The sequence below is a fragment of the Prinia subflava genome, chromosome 10, assembly GCF_021018805.1.
Source record: "Prinia subflava isolate CZ2003 ecotype Zambia chromosome 10, Cam_Psub_1.2, whole genome shotgun sequence".
Taxonomy (NCBI): domain Eukaryota; kingdom Metazoa; phylum Chordata; class Aves; order Passeriformes; family Cisticolidae; genus Prinia; species Prinia subflava.
The window spans coordinates 15,306,088-15,325,081 of record NC_086256.1 but is presented as its reverse complement, the minus strand read 5'-3'; the positions used below and the strand labels follow the sequence as shown (position 1 = coordinate 15,325,081).

General features: G+C 37.4%; 1 protein-coding gene across 2 annotated transcripts in view; it reads left to right on the top strand.

Annotated features, from left to right (window-relative positions):
- Positions 1 to 18,670, top strand: part of LOC134555647 (uncharacterized) — a 77,872-nt gene extending 59,202 nt beyond the window's left edge. For both annotated transcript variants that reach the window (XM_063407457.1, XM_063407453.1), the window contains exon 3: positions 18,516 to 18,670. The gene's annotated coding sequence lies outside the window, so the exon portion shown is untranslated. The remainder of the gene's footprint in view (positions 1 to 18,515) is intronic.
- The last annotated feature ends 324 nt before the right edge of the window (positions 18,671 to 18,994 follow it).

Sequence of the window (18,994 nt, the reverse complement as noted above, 5' to 3'; positions counted from 1 at the left end):
AGTTTTCAGTAGGCCACTTGTGATATTACCTATGGCTTCCTGTCTTCCTGACTTCCTCCAACAATCTCCTCCATCAGCTGTGTTTCTTGTGCCCTAGAAACTGCTGTCAGTGGCCTGGTGGATGGCTCATTTGACAGGTCTGTCATGTTTTGAAGTGTGTGTAGGAGCTGGATTAAGTGAAAAGAAGGTTGGCTCGTCTGACTGCCTACTGAGGAGCTTCAGGTCAGGGAAAGCTTTCTCTACGTTAGGACTGCAGTAATTGGAAGAGAAGAAAAGTAGAAGGCAAGGGTAGCTTTGTGGTGAGGTAGAGGAGGTGTGGAGAGGGAAGCAGCAGAGACTGGATTGAGAAGGCTGAAGGACATATGCTGTTGGAGTATAGGAGTATTAGTTATTTTCAGTGCTGTATTGGAGTCTTTGAGAACTTTTAAGGAAATAATTTACTGTCAGCTTTTTCACCCTTGGACTTTTAGCACACAGGCTCCTCCTAATGCTTGCAGGCATTAGCTCTTCGTGCTTTTGAAAAGTTGGAGGGAAAAAACAAAAGTGGAGTAGTGATGTGGAAGTATCTGTCTGCCTGTGGATCTTTCCCTTCCCTCCCAAAATGCAGTCTCTTTTGGAGCTCACACTAAGTTACAGAAAACTCATCTGAATAATTTTGCACTCTGCGGATGTCAGCTGCTTTTTACAATAGATTTGTAATGTTCTCAAATACAGTGGTGATACAATGGTAAGGTAAGCAGGGAAAATTTCTGATGCATTTTTAAGTAAAATGAGAGAGAGAGTTGCCCTTAAAATTGCATTAATGAAAAGTCATCCCTTTAAGATAGAGAGTTATTTTTATGCGAGTGCAGATTTTTGATGCCAAGACAATAAAGAAAACCCACAGTTTGTTCCATTAAGCTTGTATCATATTGTGAGCACTTGCCCATATGGAAAACATATAAATTGTCATGAAAACATGAAAATGGGACAATTTAGTAGTGTTTTGAGTAGGCTTTATAAATATCATATGTATTTTTAAATACATAAGTGATGCAGTTTTGAACACAAAAGAGCCACAGTTGTGGCAGCCAGATTTTGCTGTGTTCCCAGAGCAGCAAAATTAGCAGAACTGCAAATGTAGTTATTCAAAAGTTGAAAATTTGGAATAAGTCAGAAGAAGTATTAAGAGATTTGGTGGGAAACCAATAAAAGCTAAAAGTGGCACAAATACACATGCTTTTTGCTCACCAGAGGTCAGAATTTGTGTGTGTGCTTTTAGATTTAACTGAGCTCTTTTCTTTTGTGAGAAGACTCAATCATTAAGCTTCACAATTGGTGTCTGGGGCAAATTTTCACTTCATGGGTGGCTGAAGTTGTGGTATTGTTGAGCAAAGGGTAGAAATGTGAGCAACTCTGTGACCTTTCACCACATTATGAGCTTGTGTGGGTTTGGAAAGTACTAAGGCTGGGTCTACAAGGTTTATTCTTACCCTGCTGTTAAACATACCAGTTGTACAGAATGTCAGAGCTCAATAGGTATGAGTGGAAAAATGAGACTATGCATTAGCTGAGAATCTGGCTCATTATGCAGAGAGGAGGAATCAAAAGCATCTTTGCAGGTTTTTTCCTTTACCTTATGCCACTAACTGTGTTGAATTTGTGATGGCCTCAGTTTCAGAAAAAATAGTTATGAACACTTTTGAGTAGTATGGTTTGTGTATTTCAGTAATTGATGCAGGCTGGAGACTAGGAGGTGTTTGGCAAGCAGTAATGTTATTTTGGGATCCACTGTGCCCAGGATTCCTTCACATGCTAATCATTCAGTAGCTTTCTGCCAAAATCTTTTCTGACTTGATTCCCTGTTTATAGAGTCAATAACATTCCTTTCTTTCCCACCTTGTATAAGCCCTTCCTTATGGAGTTTAAAGTCTCCAGAGCACATCACACATGCCTAGCTATGGTCTTGTAGTACTACTGCAGTGCACCTCCTAATGTATTAAATTGTCATTCACTGGTGTTCTGGGTCTTGAAAACAAAATCACCTGATTGTACTGGCTTAGCCTGTGACTTTCCTGAGGCACCCTCTAGACGAGAATAGCTCACGTCTCTTCTCCACAAAGGCCAGCTGGTGTGCAGACCCCACCTTTTTGTGTTTCCGTGTGGATTTGTGACCCACCAAATGGGGATATTCCATCACTGGGGAAGCTGTGCTTCCAGCTGTGGATATTTTACTGTTTTTCACCTTGATGCTATGAGAATCTGCTTCTAAAGCTGAATACCTCAGAATGCCAGTGCTTTTAAAGTATATTGTAGAGGGATTCTGTGTTGGAGCCTCCCGAGAGGGAAGAAAGAGAACATGCAATTAAAAATGGTAATTCTTGTTGTTAGTGACATGGAAATAATAACATTGTCTGTATTTTTAAAAAATTCCAAGGGAGTCTAACTGATTCATATTTCTATAGAAACCGATATTGGAGCATTTATTTCATAGCTAGTGGCCACGGGATAAGATAAAATTCTGGTTCTGTATTTATATTGTGTTTTCAGACATATCTAATCTTCAGTGGCATGAGAAATGTTGTAGGAAAGTATGTCATCAAAAATTGCTTCAGCATCATACTTAAAAATCTGTCCTCTGGAAAACAGGTCAGCTTTCACTGTAGCTTATGGTAATACACACAGGCACTACAGAGTATTTTATATCTTATAATGGAGATAGTAAAGATAATAATATACTTTCATCTATTACTTTTATCAGATCATCTTATCTCTTTTGTGGCATCAAAAGAGAAGATTGAGACAGAAGTATCTGCTTTATTTAATATGCACATGAAGGGCCTGATTCTGTTTACACTGAAGTCAGTGGAGATTTCTGTCCTTGATGGGAGCAGAAACAACTGTCAGAATTCTACTCACAGCATTTCATTAGTGTTCTGTCTGGTGTGCGCGTGGGGAATGGAGACTGACCTCTCAAATCATGAAAATATTGTTATAATTGAAAAGATATTAGTGCTGTAACTTTGTCAGCAATTAACAAACCTGTCAGTTCTGTTCTGTCAAAGTGTGTGCGTGACCTCTCAGTGTTACGGTATCCGAGTTCTGGCAGCAAAAAGAATTCAAAGTAACATGCATAAGCATTCTCTTTGTCTTCCAAGTAATTTTTCCAAGAGTTTCCAGAAATTATTGTTTTTTTGGAGAAGTGGTAGTGCAGGGCATTAGTGATTGTCAGTTTTCTGCTGGTTTTCAGTTGTCTTGAATGTGGATTAGGAGGTTTTGCTTTGGTGTAGAGTTATTTGGAAGAAGATGCTGTTTATGTTTCCTGCAATTGTCCCAATTCACCATGTAATACTGATTTTCAGTCAATGGTATCCTTAATTTTTTTTAAAAGTCTTTTTCTTTGTTTTGAAGAATTTCAGAAAAAAAGAGTACAATTTTAGAGTATCTGTGAATGAAGCCTTTGGCAATACAGTGCACAATAAACTTCTGCATTTGGTTTGAGAGGAAAAATATGAGTAATTTCAGTTTTCTTTCATCCAACAGCTTCTTTTGACTTTATGGTAGCAGTAATAGGCTAAAATAACTATCTTTTTGTGGGGTCTTTATGGTGGAATAATTTTCCCCCTGCTGACCATATTATTGCATATTTTTAGTTCCCTCTAGGGAGGAATGTTTCTGAGAGACTTTGGTTGATCGCAATTGTTTGCCCTTCTGCATCTCCCAAGGAGGTTGAAAACCAACTATAAGTGACAGTCTGAGATCTTTTTTATGCTTCCAGAATAACTGCTTAACTGTAAAAGTCAAAAGTTAAATAGGCAGTGTAACTCTCAAGCCAATATTCCTAGGCACCTGTGAGATCAGACCAGTTGAGAGTCACTTTTTCAGAAAAGTTTAGAAGCTCAGCTCACATAAGCATCAAATTACCAGGATATGTCTCTCAATTTCATTGATTTCCTGAAACTGTAAATTGAAAACTCAGTCACACTGGTAGGCTTGTGAATTCAACCTTGTTGTATTTAGAATTTTTTTTTTCACCAGAACTAGGCAGGGTAAGAAATGGTAAAATTCTTCTATAAAATAGTTGAAATATTAATTAAATGCAAATCTTATATTGATCTCAATGAAGGGGTTAGTATTTTGTTTATCATACTTTTGTTTGTCTTTAATATTTTTGAATATGTCATATAGTTTAGGAGCATAATGAGAGGATTTTGCTTTTCTTTTTGGAGACGCTAAAAAAGGTTCTTAATTTTAAAATAACAGTTTAGAAAATGCTTTTCAAATTCAAGATCTAGTTAGATGTCTAAACCTTTGGTGAGATTTCTTTACTTTCATTGATGGGATGTGGAGAAAATATTTTCCTAGTTTTAGGTTGCTTTAAGAGACAGAAGACATCTGTGGTGAGTCATGGAGGAGTTTAGCTGTGATACGGTACTAAAATGCATTTTGGCAGCAAATGGAGAAGTAACTACTCAATCTGTTGTGAAACAAGAACCTTTCAACCCATTTTTCAAAGTGCTCACAGTTCCCATTTGAAGTCAAGTCAAACAATAAAAGTAGTGAGCAAAGAAAATTAATGTGTATCTGGAATACTTTAATTAAAAATAATAATTATAATGGACCCATGGTGCTCACGAGCTCCTATTTTCTTCTTATTGTTGATTGATTCTGCTAAATTTTACCCTCAGCAAATTATGTTGCTGTTCTGTTACATTTCATATTTGATTACTGAAAGATAGTGAAGCAATTTAAATGAGACTTTTAGGAAAAAATTAGACTCTGGTTTTGAATTGAAACAGTATCCATTAAAATAAAGAAAGTTGTTTTAGTACAGTGATTATTTATAATAAAAGATTTTGCAATAAAGATCCCCTGCAAGAATTAAGTACAAGAATTAAATAGTCAGAAGACTCTCTTGAAAGCATGAAGCAAATGGTAACTTCCAGGAAATTAAAACTCAGCCTTGGTAACGACAGATTTTAAACAGAGTGATTATGGGAAACAATGAAATTATTTCTCATACAGTCTTTACTTCTAACTGTAAGTTCTCTATTTTATTCTTTCTCCTGGAATGCTGAGTTCTGAGCATGCTGTCCACTCTTTCTGATAGTAGCATAAGCTGGTTGTGCACGAGCTGGCTCAGTCTGGGAGCCCGTTCTTCATGTTCTGCCAATAAAGTTAAATTGCACATAGTTTTGTTACTTGATGCACATCCTTTAGGACAGAACAGATCTTTCTTCTCTGGATCTCTAACTTTAGAACAAACTAATTTTACATGAATTTGCAGTGATTCATATATTTCACACTACAGTCCAGAATGATTTAGGTATTGCAGCAAGGAGAAGGGAATGACTGTCAAACTGTCTTTACCATGAAACCTTAAAAGTAAAGTATGACACTGCAGATATTGAGGTGTATGAGAGTGACAGAGTTTGCCATCAAAGCAGCAGTCTTTAAAAGAGTATTGTGGTTCAATTGTCACAGCTTACTGAAAACAAAAGTAAAACACTAGTTTATTTAAGAACACTATCTTTTGTTATGTGCTCAGTAAGACCAAGAAAGTGACTCAGAGCAAAGCTGATCTAATTCTGAATCTTTTCCTCCAAAACTTGAAGAGAATCCAAATAGTAATGGGCTTCAAGCAGTATGACCATGTTTCTTTTTTGTGTTTTTTCTAACTTCTCTGTGCAAGAAAAGGTTGAAAGTTGTTCAGGGGAGTGAATATTGTCAGAAACTTTGAAAGTCCCTACTGAAAAGACACACTGACATTTCTCAACTTTGTACTTGATTCTTGATATTGGACATCAAATGGACTCAAGGTTGTGACTAAATTGATACGTTTTTAAAGGTATTGCTTGATGTGGCATATGTCAAAAGATGTTTAGAATTTGAGCCTCATTTTCTTCATTCAGAGAGCGAGATGGCAGCAATACGCAGGACTTGCTTACATGTCTTCAGGTGGTTTAATTATGGCATAGAGTAAGACTGGAAAATGAGCTAATTTTGCAGACTTGAGGAAAAAGGAAAGAAGGATCCCAGGCTTCTGTGGGGAAAAGCTGTAGCTGTGTAGTTCCACTGATGCATCTGTGGGCAAAATATATCCACTTCCTCCAGAGACTGGCAAAATGGGAAGAACAAAAGCAATGCTTCTCTACATTAGAATGTAAGGTGACAGTGGAGTCAGCTTCTGAAGAAGAGAGAAACAGAAAATATGTCTTGAAGTACAGGAAGTATACAGAACGGGAAGTTTTCATTATTAGACATGGTTTGTCCAACATATTATTTTGCAGCTTTCAAATGTATGTTACCTCATGAGAAACTCAATGTTCTCAGTGCATTTTCCAACTTCCTTGTTTTCTAACCAAAACAGACTTCATGGAGTCTGACTGTCATATTTTGAATATGAGATCTATGTACAATTTGGTGGAAAGGACATGTACAGAATAGTCACAGAATCAAACATGCAAAATTCAAGCTGTATATGTCTTGCTGTTTCTGCTTTTGTTTTGTCTGAAACAAAGGCAGTATGCACATACCTAACTGTGTTCAAATGTTGTAATAATTCAGACCACATAAGAAAAATGGCCCATCAGATATGGAGAAAGAACATAGGAAAAATGTTATTCTCTGATTATGTTTTTTTAAAATGAACTGTTAGAAGAAAAAAGTTATTAAGAAACTTTCATAGTTATTTAGAACTCCAAATAGACTTTTATTAGTTTGATTTTTATAGACTAGTAGTCTTTAATCTCCATTGCAGAATCTGAAGTGTACCTGTTACATACTGGTAAATTAGTTGTCAATCCCTTGGGCAGTATATTTTAATATCAGTATTATATGGTTGATGATATAAATCTTGTATATGGTATTATTAGCTTAGGCAGCTGCTGACTTAAAAAGGCCAGTTTAACAAGTCACCACTGTATTATGTTTAATTAGGTACAGTTTATATAATGAGGTGTTCAGTTCTAATGGAAAGACATGCTGTGAGCAGCACATCTGCAGGAATAACTATTACAATCAGCATTGCAGAGACCCATGGAACTGCAAATTAGACTTACTTATCTAGAAATAAATTACATCCCAATGCCTTCATAAAGCTCATTAATTAATTCCACTGGCATAAAGGTCTTTTTCTTAATTTCATGTTCCATTAGCATAATAAACACAATTTGAGTTACAACAGTATGATCAGTTTAATGGATGCTATTTATTTTAGTTTTTTATTTAAAGTCCCGGTAACATAGAATTAACATCAATATGCTGTTTGGTCCTTTATTAAAAATTCCCATAGGATAACCAGCACAGATGTTCAATACAGCATCATATATTTGCTGCATTTTATGACTTTACTAATTGGCCATATGGAAAGGTGTTGCTTGGATTTCTTTATTTTTTTTTAATCTGATAAATTATATGGATTGTAATAGTCACAATTGGTCACTATGTGAAATTGGACAGGTTAATATACACTGCATGCTGGGAGCAAAACAAGAGTAAGCAAAGTTTTTATGTGTGTGGATTCATAGTAAATAGTAACAATGTACTTCCTGGTGTATTACAATCAGCTTCATTTATATGTAGTTCCTGACATAATTGTAATTTTTTAATTTATGCAGACCCTGTCTAATCAGAATGAAATGCTGCCAACTATTTGTTCAGTCACAGTTACCTTCTAGACAACCTAGTTGTTCCATTCAGCTTTTCTTGAGTCCCCCTTTTCATAATAAACTACACTATTAGCAACATTTATGGTAAGATGTATGTTATTAGAACAAGGGGTTTCATTATTCACCTGTCTAATACTGGTTACTTTAGATGAAATCTGTATCTGTGATTTTGTTAATTTGTTGTAGACTAGAAAAATGTCTTAAAATATTTGGTTTTACCTTATATTGCACATTTGATGCTAAAGCCTAACTGTAATATAACCAAGCTAATTTTGTCATCAGCTTAGTGGAAATGTTTTGTAAGGCTTTTCTCTTATATTGTCTTTGCGTTTCCTGATCTTATTTCTCCTCTCTGCATTTAGTATCAATGACAATCTCTGCAAATATCTTCTCCTTCATCCTTTAATACAATCCCCTTCTAAAGTTAGAGAGGGACTGGGTAGTACTCATGCATCATGTAAACCCATCTGATTTTTCACGTAAAAACTGATTTCTCTCTTTACACTGTAATTCACCTTTCCATTTCTCCCATGCTTTCCAAAATCATCTGAACCTGAGTAATTTATTTTTGCTAGTGTGATTTCCTTCTATTACATGACCTCAATTATGTTATCAGAAAGAGCTGCACCAGAGCAGATGAGGGCAGGTTGCCCTAATAGCAGTTTGTATGTCAGCATGGGCATACACATACACAGATATATAGTTCTCAAGGATCACATGGAAGCATTTTGCTTTAAAAAATGCTCTGTAGCTCATTTTATTTTTTAATACCCCCAGCCCAGCCCATGCCGATGCCCTTGGGATTTCTGGTTTGAGCTTGGTTTTTTTTTAATAATTCCTTCTCATATATTTAATGACTGGATTTGTTAAAGCATTTAAACATGGATTTAATCTTAAGAATGGAATTTTACTTGTAAATTTAGGTTTTTATTGTAATTAGAAATTGTCTAGCAACATGAAGAAAAAGAACTAGCCTTTAGTATCATCCCTTGTGAGTGACTCTGAACTGTAGGAAACAAAGCAGTGAAGTTGTATGATCAGAATAATGTGTCTTTCTTTGTAAATCCTGTTTAGTGCAGATGTTCAAATGAAATTTTTAAAATGAATCACCGTTTTCAGATGTTTAAGTGTTATGAGTCCTAAGACACACGTCAGCAAAAAATGATTTTGCACTGAAGGACGGAGCTAACATTATTACACAGCTGCATTGTCTGTGAATATAATAAAGTCTTTACGTGCACTATGTAGTTGCCCTCTGCGAAGATAAAAGAAAGGTGACAATAGGGGATTGATTCTGTCCCACAATTAAGAAACAGTGACTTGAAAAGCTTGTGCATTTTCAAATTCTTACATAGATATTTTTTACATGGTTCAACCTGCATATATGTGTTGCAGGTTTTTGACAACAATGAAAACAAGCTGGACAAATTGTGCCAAGTCATGGCCTTTTCCAGCTGATTGTGCTGGTTGTGGTTACACAGACAATCATGTAGAGTCTCCTTTAGCGGTGTAAAATGAACACTGTTCCAAGTACATGGGTGAGTATAAGCTAAACCTTGCTCGGGTGGCAGCAGACTGCTGGAGGGCATGGCCTGGATGCATTTGGAACAGAGGGAGAGGCAGATAATGCTTTTGGAAAACAGAGTCTCAGAATGATTCAGGTGATGATAGCTCTTACTACATTGCTATAAAGTGGGAGTGAAATAGGAAGCTGAGCAGCAAGAATCCATGAGGACTCTGCAGCCTCCTATAGAGCTCTATGTTGATTCCTTTTTGCTTTCTATGCCTTGCTGTGAGAGCTTCAACTTATCTCTTGCTGTTATCCTGTGTTATTAGCTCGTGTTATAAGGGCAAACATATTCTGGAAAATTTTATCCTCAGGAAGAAGGTAAACCCACATTGCTTTACACCTGGTTGTAGAGGGTTATTCTATTCTGTATTTTATTTGGATATCTGAATCTGTAATTCCAATTCACCTACAAAATTATATTCATAATGACAAGTAACTGGCATAGATTTTGGAGACTCTTCTACCTGCCATTCCTCTGATCTCAGAGGGCCAGAAGTATCAGCCTATATGAAGCTGAGCGTTTCGATTTGTCTGGCAGTACACTGGGCATCTGACAGCTTGGGTTTTTTCCTCAGCAGTCTTTTTGTCATAGACACCACTGCCCTATCTCCACTTCTACCATCAGCTTTGCACTTTGCAGCTGGACGGACAGTAGTTGGCTTTGTAGGTTTGAATGCCTGAAATGCAATCAGCAATTTTCTTTGATCTGTTGGATTCAGATTAACAGAGAAGTCTTGGGATCAGAGAGAATAGGTTCCTCATGTTGATACTTTCTCATCTGATTTCTTACTCAATTGTGTCCCAGTGATGACTGGGTTTTCTTAAAATCTGAGTAGATGGAGAAAGAAAGGATAATACTCAGGGAATAAGTCCTAAGACACACATTAGAAGGAGATGATTGTTTATTGAAGGGGAAAACTATCTTTATACTGCTGCTTTGCATATAACCCTCTGCAAGGAGGAGTTCTGATGGAGAGCTCAGAAAGAATAAGGAGAAAATTAAGCACTACACAGAAATTTCTGCACATAGGTTTAGTCTTCTGAAATAAGGCATCTTTTGAATATTGCTTGCTGTCTGATAGAGAGAGAGAAGTAGCAGAGAATCAAAATTAAATTGGCTTCTCACAATGCCTGAGGCTTAGGATAGAACTTTGTGTCACTGAGGAATACAGAAAAGCATAGCTGCAAGTACCATTTCACAGACATGGCTGATCCTGTGAAAATTTGGCTAGGGAAGAGACAAATTACTGTTAACTTTCACCAGACCAAATATAGTTGAGCTGGAATAAAACACCTTTGCCACATAGACACAAATGTCATCTGAATTCAAATGCAACTGTTCTGTGTTGTCTGGTAAGCGAGACTCTGACAAGAACATTTTTACAGAAGTTGAGAGCTTCTCCAACCTCCCAGCAATATCTAGAGACTTCTTATCTCATTAACAAGTGCAGGGAGATTTCTCATTTATTTAAAACAGTTTGGTGAATAAAAATGCAATTGAAATGCTTTGTAATGTAGCCTTAATACAGACATTGACCAGATGCAAGGTTAGTACAACAAAGTAAAATGTTAATACTCAGACATGTATCTTAAATCCATCCCATGCATGTTATTTCCACAGGATTTTACAGATGCTTTATTTGCACCTTGGTGATAAATATTCAAGGAGCAGAAATATTATTTTAAAAGCTTGTAGAACTACAGGTGTCACTTTTCAGAACAGAATCTATTCCTCCTGGTAGTTTATGTCAGTGATCCTGTAAGTACCTGTGGCAATGAATGTGTTCCTTTCTGCTTAGGAGTGCTCTCTGTAGTCTGTCCTGTGCGTGGTCTCTGGGAGGCAATATCAAGTACTGTGGCCTCAGACTTCAGACCACAAACTGTATGTTTCTGGTTGTTGATTTTTTTCCACAGTTCTTGCTTAAAAATGGTAGATAACTTTTAGGAAAAAAAATCAGAAATACATAGAGAAACTGAACAGTAACACTAATGTTGAATCCATGAGCCTTGTAACCTGTTTCATTTGTTTAAGCAGCCACTTTTAATTATAATAGGTACTGCTGCACTCAGGTAAACATTCGGGGTACTTGAAAAGAGCACTTAATAAGCGAAGGATCTGTAAAAATTCAGTACATATAGCTGAACTCCTTTGAGAAGTTGCTTTGTTCTTGTCACAGTGCTTGAAGTTAATGGACAACTGAAATAGAATGGCTGTATGTGTCATACATTGAGTGAAGAGGACTGACTTAAAGCCATTAGTGTCCAGAAAAGAAAGACAAAGGCAGAAATTATATTGCTTCCAGATGAATCCTAACTGTTCCCCAGATTCCACGTTAGCATGACAGGCTATAGGAAGGCCATTAATTGAAGGTCAGATAGCGCAATTTTAGTCAGATTTTCTTGATTGAAAAAGCACCAGGAAACTCTCTAGAATGTTACAGAATCTACAAAATACTTTTTAAAAACTGGTTTAATGGCTTGATGGCCTAAGTGACAATTCTACCTGTCATACTAAAAGGGAAAGTAAGCGTTAAACACTGTATGTGGTAGAAGTGCGAGAAGAGGTGAGTTATGCTGCAGTTTGAAAAAAACAGTTAATTATTTTTTTTTGTTTCTTAGAATTCTTTATTGCAGTTAAAGCATAAACCTTAAAACTCCCTTCAATTACTACTGTTCTTGAATTGATTTAATGTCAGCTCTCAATAGCTTCTTTGCTTCTGAAGAAGTATTTTGGTAATAGATCTTTATCAGCATTTTCTCTTCAACAATTTAAAAAATAATAATTTGATAGTTAGCTCCCCCACATTCTAATATAGATCTTTTAATAAGCCTCATCAATCATACTTACTATAATATAATTAAGGTGCATTTCAGGACAGTCCACTCTTGACATCAAATACTAAATAAAAAACAGATACTTGAATATATGCAACAAGGAAAACTCCAGTGTAGGTCATTTGTGTGTTCCTGTGAAAAACATGTCTCAAACCCTTCTCTTTGATTAGCAGATGTGTCAGCTAGAGCTTTTAGTGCTGAAATCTGTACACAACCTCTTGTTTTTTGACTGTTGATTCCTCCCACTTTTCAAGTCATTATAACAGCCTGTGTATTTGCTGGGCATCTATATAAAGCTGGTTTGGTAGGAGGCATGGCTGTCTACTTCAGTTTGTCTCGGAATTCTGAGGTTAGACTAGTGCTGAAATGATGATGGAGAGAGAAGGAAAATCTTAAAATCCTCTTTTTGCTAACCAATAAAAGTTGCTTAGCCAAAAAACTCTGATATTTGTGTCCTCATGATTAACATAAAGCAACATTTGCTCTTAGGCCTTTTGTCAGCTTTGTTCTCCTGTCACTACTTTTCATTCTTTACTTTCCTCCTGTCAGTAAATCCACATGAACAACAACAGAAAGATCATTCTGTTAGTATAATTAATACTGTAATGCATCATTGCTTGAGCTGACTTATCTGCTGCTTGAAGCTTAAAAGAATGTCCATAAGTTGCAGTAAATCTGTTTCTCTGCAATGGAACAAACCCCAAATACTGCATGGCAAGAATCATTGAGCTAGAGTCACTACAGCTCTAATTCTTGTATCCTTGGGCTCTCAGTACATATTGGATACCACTTGCAGTTTTGGATGAGAAATTGGACAGGCTACAATAATAAGTGGTCTAGTTAGTGCTGGCTGCAGAATAACTGCTTGTACCAAACAAATGGTGTTTTGCTGTAAGAGGGGGAAATGCTACCGTTTTAGATTAAAACCTTTCATTTTCCCATTTTGGTTGCAGACATTTTTCTGTACACTATGGAAGTACAGTTCTGAGGAAGGTAGAGCAGATGTGCATTCAGGCCAGTGGTATTTTGTCATTTGATTTAGTGCAAGGAGAACTAGGTGACATTTTAAAGTTTGTGTTATGTAAGAGGTCAAATAAAATCATCTAATGATGCCTTTTAGCCTTGAAAATTAGTTAACCTGTACTATGGGGATTTTAATGGATAAGCTTTCTGAGACTTCCATTTCATTGTATTAGAATGTAAACAGTCTTCATCAGGAATAGTTAATTAGTTTGGTTTGTAGAGATTCTGACACATTCAGGCCCAAATAGGAAAAAAATGGTGATTTTTACAGAAGTACTCCTGCTAAATTTTCTTATGTACAGTGATGTCATGCATTTGAATGAGTTGTGTTCACAGTATGTACAAACATCCTTTTTGAAGTGAGAGAAACTACCCTTTATGCCACTCCTAAATAACCTAGCTATTTTTTAACCTTTGCATTAAATACATGTGACTTCACTGGTCATATAGCTTGTCATGAAAAATATGTGTCAACTGTTCCCTTTATGCCTAGATATTATACAATTGTCAAAGAAAAAAATGGCATTCTTCCTTTCCCTTAATATTTACCAACTTAAGAGATTTTGCTGTCTGTTGAGCAATCACAGAAGGAAATAAATGACTACATAGGATGGAACTTCCAACTATGAGACTCATTGTCTTCCTTTTTATTTCTTAAGCTGTTTTCCATCTGTGCAGTGAAATGGAGTGCTACTGCCCAATGTGCTGGAAACTACACTGCTTTTCACTTCTGTGTTGCTTTTTACCTTTTGCTTTTATTTATCCTAAATAAAATGATGACTTGTCCTGAAGCATTTATCAGTTAAATGTGGCATTGTAATCAATTTTATGAATTTTTAAGTCAATGTGAATATCAAATTGCAGTGAGGGCATTCAGCACCATACAGGCTGGGGCCCATAGTGAAAGCCAATATTTGAGGAATAAATATTGTGTAATAGTTTTAAAGATTTGTGACATTTCATTATGAAGTTTGTTTAAATTGGTGGAAAATTGTCATTGACGGAGTAATGCACTTCACTCACAAGAAAGAACAATGCATTTTGTTTTTATCTGGCAAAATGCATGTTAACAAAATTCTATGGTAAATGTGACCGCTGTAACAAAATTCCGTGGCACGGTACATGTGAGTGTTTACTGCCTGTGAACCGGATCAGAAAGAACTGATTGAGACCCTCCTGTTGAGTCATGAGGTTCAGAATGGACCCCCCTTTCATTCTAAACTCCTCAGAGGGGAGTTTAGATGCAGCTGGATCCAGACTTGGTCCCAGACTTGGTGAATGATTTATGTCTAAAGGATTATATATGCACATCCTTTCTCTGTATCACTTAGATAAGATTTCAAAGTTTCAGTGTGCTTATTCCCAGTTCGCTTACCAAGTATTTGATACATTAAGGATTATTTTAGCATTCCTACTCAGGGACTTATCCTAATGTGCAGCCCACTGCCGTTCAGGAGAGCTCACGGGCCCTGTGCTGTCCATAAGTACATGGAGTAAGACGATTGAATTGTAGTCATATTTGTATATGGACTACTGATGTTAGCTTTGTCCAGATTTGGCCTGAGTAGGGCACTGACCAGCACCGTGGTTTGCAGTGTGCCTTGGCTGTTGTGGTGTTGATCTCCGCTGGATCCCCTTAAGGCCGGATGCAGCCGTCATTACCAGACCATCCATTAGGACCAGCACTGGTGGTTATCACTCCAACAGGCTTGCAGGAGATGGAGGTCAGTTGAGACAGAGTAGGAGAAGCACACTGCCACAAAAAGCACAGCAACAGGACAAGATGTACATAAGGATGTATCCTATTTTCATAGTATAAGATAACTGCCCATGGCAAATAATATACTGCAAGATGTATGTCCTGGTTTGAGATAATGCTTTGATGAGAGTTTATAACTTGGAAAGCACTCCAAGCCCATATATATTGCATTCAGAAAACAAGCCTGCAGGTTTCCTTGTCGTTTTCATTTTTACTCTCACGTGACACCTTAACTTGTTACTACTTGATTATAATTAGGTACTTGATTTTCATCAACAATAATTTCGAAGTGGAGTACTTTATGTCTTTTTAAAGCAGGCTTTGCTTAATGTTATGTGATTTCAGCCAAGAACATGAATTCCTCTGCCTCAGTTTATGTTTTCATACTATGAGTAATTTACCTAACTCAAATTTAATATTCAGCATAAAAAAATTCTGTGTAATGTTTTAAGCTCCTACTGATGTTAGGAGTAAATTGAACTTATCTCCTGTACTGTTACTTCAACCTCTGAAATCTTGACTGAAACTGATGTTTCAGGCCTTGAAAAAGCCACTGTTATCTTTTGTAACATCTCTTTTCTCTTATTAGCATAGCATGCATCTGTTTTAATTTCATTGAACAGTTCTAATTTCAAAGTCACATGTTTGTTCAGTTTCTAACCCTGAAGAACTACCCAGGATTAATCAAAGCTTAGTCTATGTAGAGAATCTTTTGATTCTCTTCCTTTTGCTGTCTTTAACGGGACATTGCCTGTGTAAGCAAAATCAATGTTAAAGGCTTGTTAGAAATGTTGGGAAGTTAACGTAAAAGGTTTTGGCACCCAAACAAGGGTCCTGAAGATGCTGGAAAACTCCTTACATTTATTTCAAGTTTTGCTTAGTGTGCTGCAGTCTGACAGTGGAGTTCTGGCAGCACCTAGACATGTGCACATAGGGCTGAGTTTCATTAAACCATTTTCCATGCAAAGTAAGGTAGTCAAAAGAAACTGGATAGTAAAGTCTTACTGGAAAATTATTACTGAAAAATTGCTTGAATATTCTGTGTATGTAAAATATATGAATCCGGACTGGTTTCCATTTATGTGCTAGAGACTGTTTGAAGCTCCTGTAAAGACACCAGTGGAAAAATGGCTTGAAGTTATAAAGAAAAAAAAAAAACAATAGAAACCATTTAAAAGGATGTTTTAGTGAGGGAAAGGTATGAGGAGGGAAATCATTGTAGAGCCTGCCATGGGCAAGCAAGTGATTTGGAGGGGAAAAGGAAAAAACACATTTCAAAAAATGAGGGTGGATTATTAGTGAAAAAATGTTGGCTACTCAAAAGAATATATCTGGAAGAGAACTGACCCTGGCCTGAACTCAGAAAGAGGTTCAGGAAAGAGAAATGGCTGTGGACTCTTCTGCTCACCCAAAAAGAGCTGTATGTGGAAATCTTGTAAAAACCTCCACGTTTGCTGGCTTTGATGTATGTATACGAATGACATGTATACGTAATGACTGACTTAGGAAGTGGGGAAGGCAGGGGTGTAATGGTGAGTCAGTACACATCCTGGAGGTAAATCTGGTAGTCTAACATAGGTCTTGATGATGAGAGCAGAACCACACAGAGTGTACTGAGTTGGAAGGGACCCATGAGGATCACCAAGTCCAGCTCCTGGCCCTGCACAGCACCATCCCCACCCATGTGCCCAAGAGCATTGTCCAAGCACTTGAACTGTGTCGGGCTGGTGCTGTGACCACTGCTCTGGGGAGCTGTTCCAGTGCCCAGCCACTGTCTGGGTGAGCAACATTTTTCTGATTTCCAACCTAAACCTCCCCTAAAACAACTTCAGGCCATTCCTTTGGGTCTTGGCCACCAGAGAGAAGAGATCAGTGCCTGCCGCTCCTCTTCCCCTCAGGAGGAAGCTGTGGCTGCAGTGAGCTCTGCCCTCAGTCTCCTCTGGGCTGAGCAGACCCGGTGCCCTCAGCTTCTCCTCACAGGGCTTCCCCTCCAGGCCCTTCACTGCCTTTGTTGCCCTCCTTTGGACACTCTCTAATAGTTTAAAGTCTTTCTTACACTGCTGCACCCAAACCTGCCCACCTCGAGGTGAGGCCACCCCAGAGCAGAGCAGAGCAGAGCAGAGCAGAGCAGAGCAGAGCAGAACAGAGCAGAGCAGAGCAGAGCAGAGCAGAGCAGAGCAGGACAATCCCCTCCCCTGCCCGGCTGGCCATGCTGGGCCTGATGTCCCCAGGGCACGGCTGGGCCTTCCAGCCTGCCAGGGCACTGCTGACTCATATTAAACTTTCTGTTGACCAGGACCCCCAGGTCACTTTCCCCTTTCCAGCACTGCTTTCCAGCATCTCATTCCTCAGTCTGTATACACATCTAGGATTGCCCTGTTGCTATTCTCAGTATGGAAAAGGACAGAGAGATGAAGACTGCCTGAGAAGTGGGACACAGTACAGAAGAGGGACAGTGAGTCACCCTTTTCTCAGAAATTTATATCCTGAGATGCAAACCACAGCAAAATGGTCAAGGGAGTGTTTGGCAAGTGGAGCTTTACGTATTTCTAAGTATTATGAGCTTTGAGATAGTTGAAAGGTTGAAAGATTTCCCTTCAGTGGTCATTAGATACTGATTGCCTGAGATATGGAGGTTTTTTTAAAACCACTTTTTTCTGTGAGGTATTCTAATTGGGCAAGAGCTTCATTCTCTAGCAATAACATCTTGTGTATTTGGCTTTTTTGTATTTTTCACAGAAGTGCCTGCTTGTTACACATACAGCGTTTTCCATTTTCCTAGAAACCCTTGTGATATAGTTAGGAAGAATTTTATGTCTTTTCTGATTCAGACAGCTGAGCCTGAATCCCAGCATGGAGGAGAACAGCTTTTTTTATTCCATAATACAAGTTAGTGGGCAATCATCATAGGAACTTTATTCTAAACATTCTGTCCTGCCCCAGCAGCAGTGCTGGAACCCATGAAGTAATTTCTTAGCTTAATCAACACTGCATCTGTTTTAAAAATAGACATATTCTTTTGGGTTAATGAAAGGCGACATTCCAAGTTGTGGAAGTGTGAACAATGTTACAGAACAGATATGTATGTAAGTTTAAAATACGTGCTTTCTGAAATGCATGGTTACAAAGTTTGCTGGATTACACAAAAAGTGATAGAAATAAATTTGTGTGCTGTTCTTCATGGATTTTTTGTTTTGTTCTGTTTTTCCTGAATGAGACAAATTCATATGGATACAAATCACATAAGTAGTTAAAATCTTGATTTCATTTGTTGTGTCTATCTGTGCATTTATATATGTGTTTTGAGAGAAAGATCAAAAAGGCATGTACTTGAATATAATACATATTGAGCAGTGACCAAGGTGGCAAAGTTTTAAGCTCGGATTTCTAAAATTGTTTGAAGCTTATCTGACTCTGGTGCTGAAACCTGTTATCAGTTCCTGCTGCCTTCAGGGAAAATAGAATTAAATTAATACTGAAAGTTCTTGAAAACGAGACAAAATCTTTGCTGAACTTGAATTGAATAGCCTGACCTGGTTCTAATATGCTATTATTGAAAATTTAAGGTAAGCACAATTTTGTTAATACTCAAAACTTGTCTTAACACTTGACTATTTTGTCTTCTTTTGAAAATCCTGCTGCCTGCTGGTGGGAATCTGAACCTTCCTGTGCTGCGTAGAATGAGATGATTCCAGTAGTGTGCTTGTCTTACTGGAATGACTCTGGGAAAGAGCCAAACTGCTGCTGAAGATGCTCAACTGCCATGCTACTGAATTGCTCTCTTGGATATATTTCTTAAAAATCTCTGCCAACATCTCAGAAGTGAAGAATTTTAAGAGGTACAAATTACAATTACTATGTAATAAATTATTCTGTTATATCAATATCTTGCTATGCAAAGTAAGCTACTTTGGGGGAATGAACTAGAGTAGTGTTTTGCTCAAGCTGTGTATTTAAGGGAGAGTTATTCATTGTGCCCTTGTTTTGCCAGATTAAAACAGCTACTCAAGAATCATAGATGTTTAAACAGCCTGAAGCATTTTTGTTTCAAAAGTATGAAATGACATTTGCCCTTTTCTCAGTGGCTTTCTTGAGACAATTCTTATTTAGGACACCATGTTTAGAAATACTAAAGACTTCTAATTCTAATATAAGGAT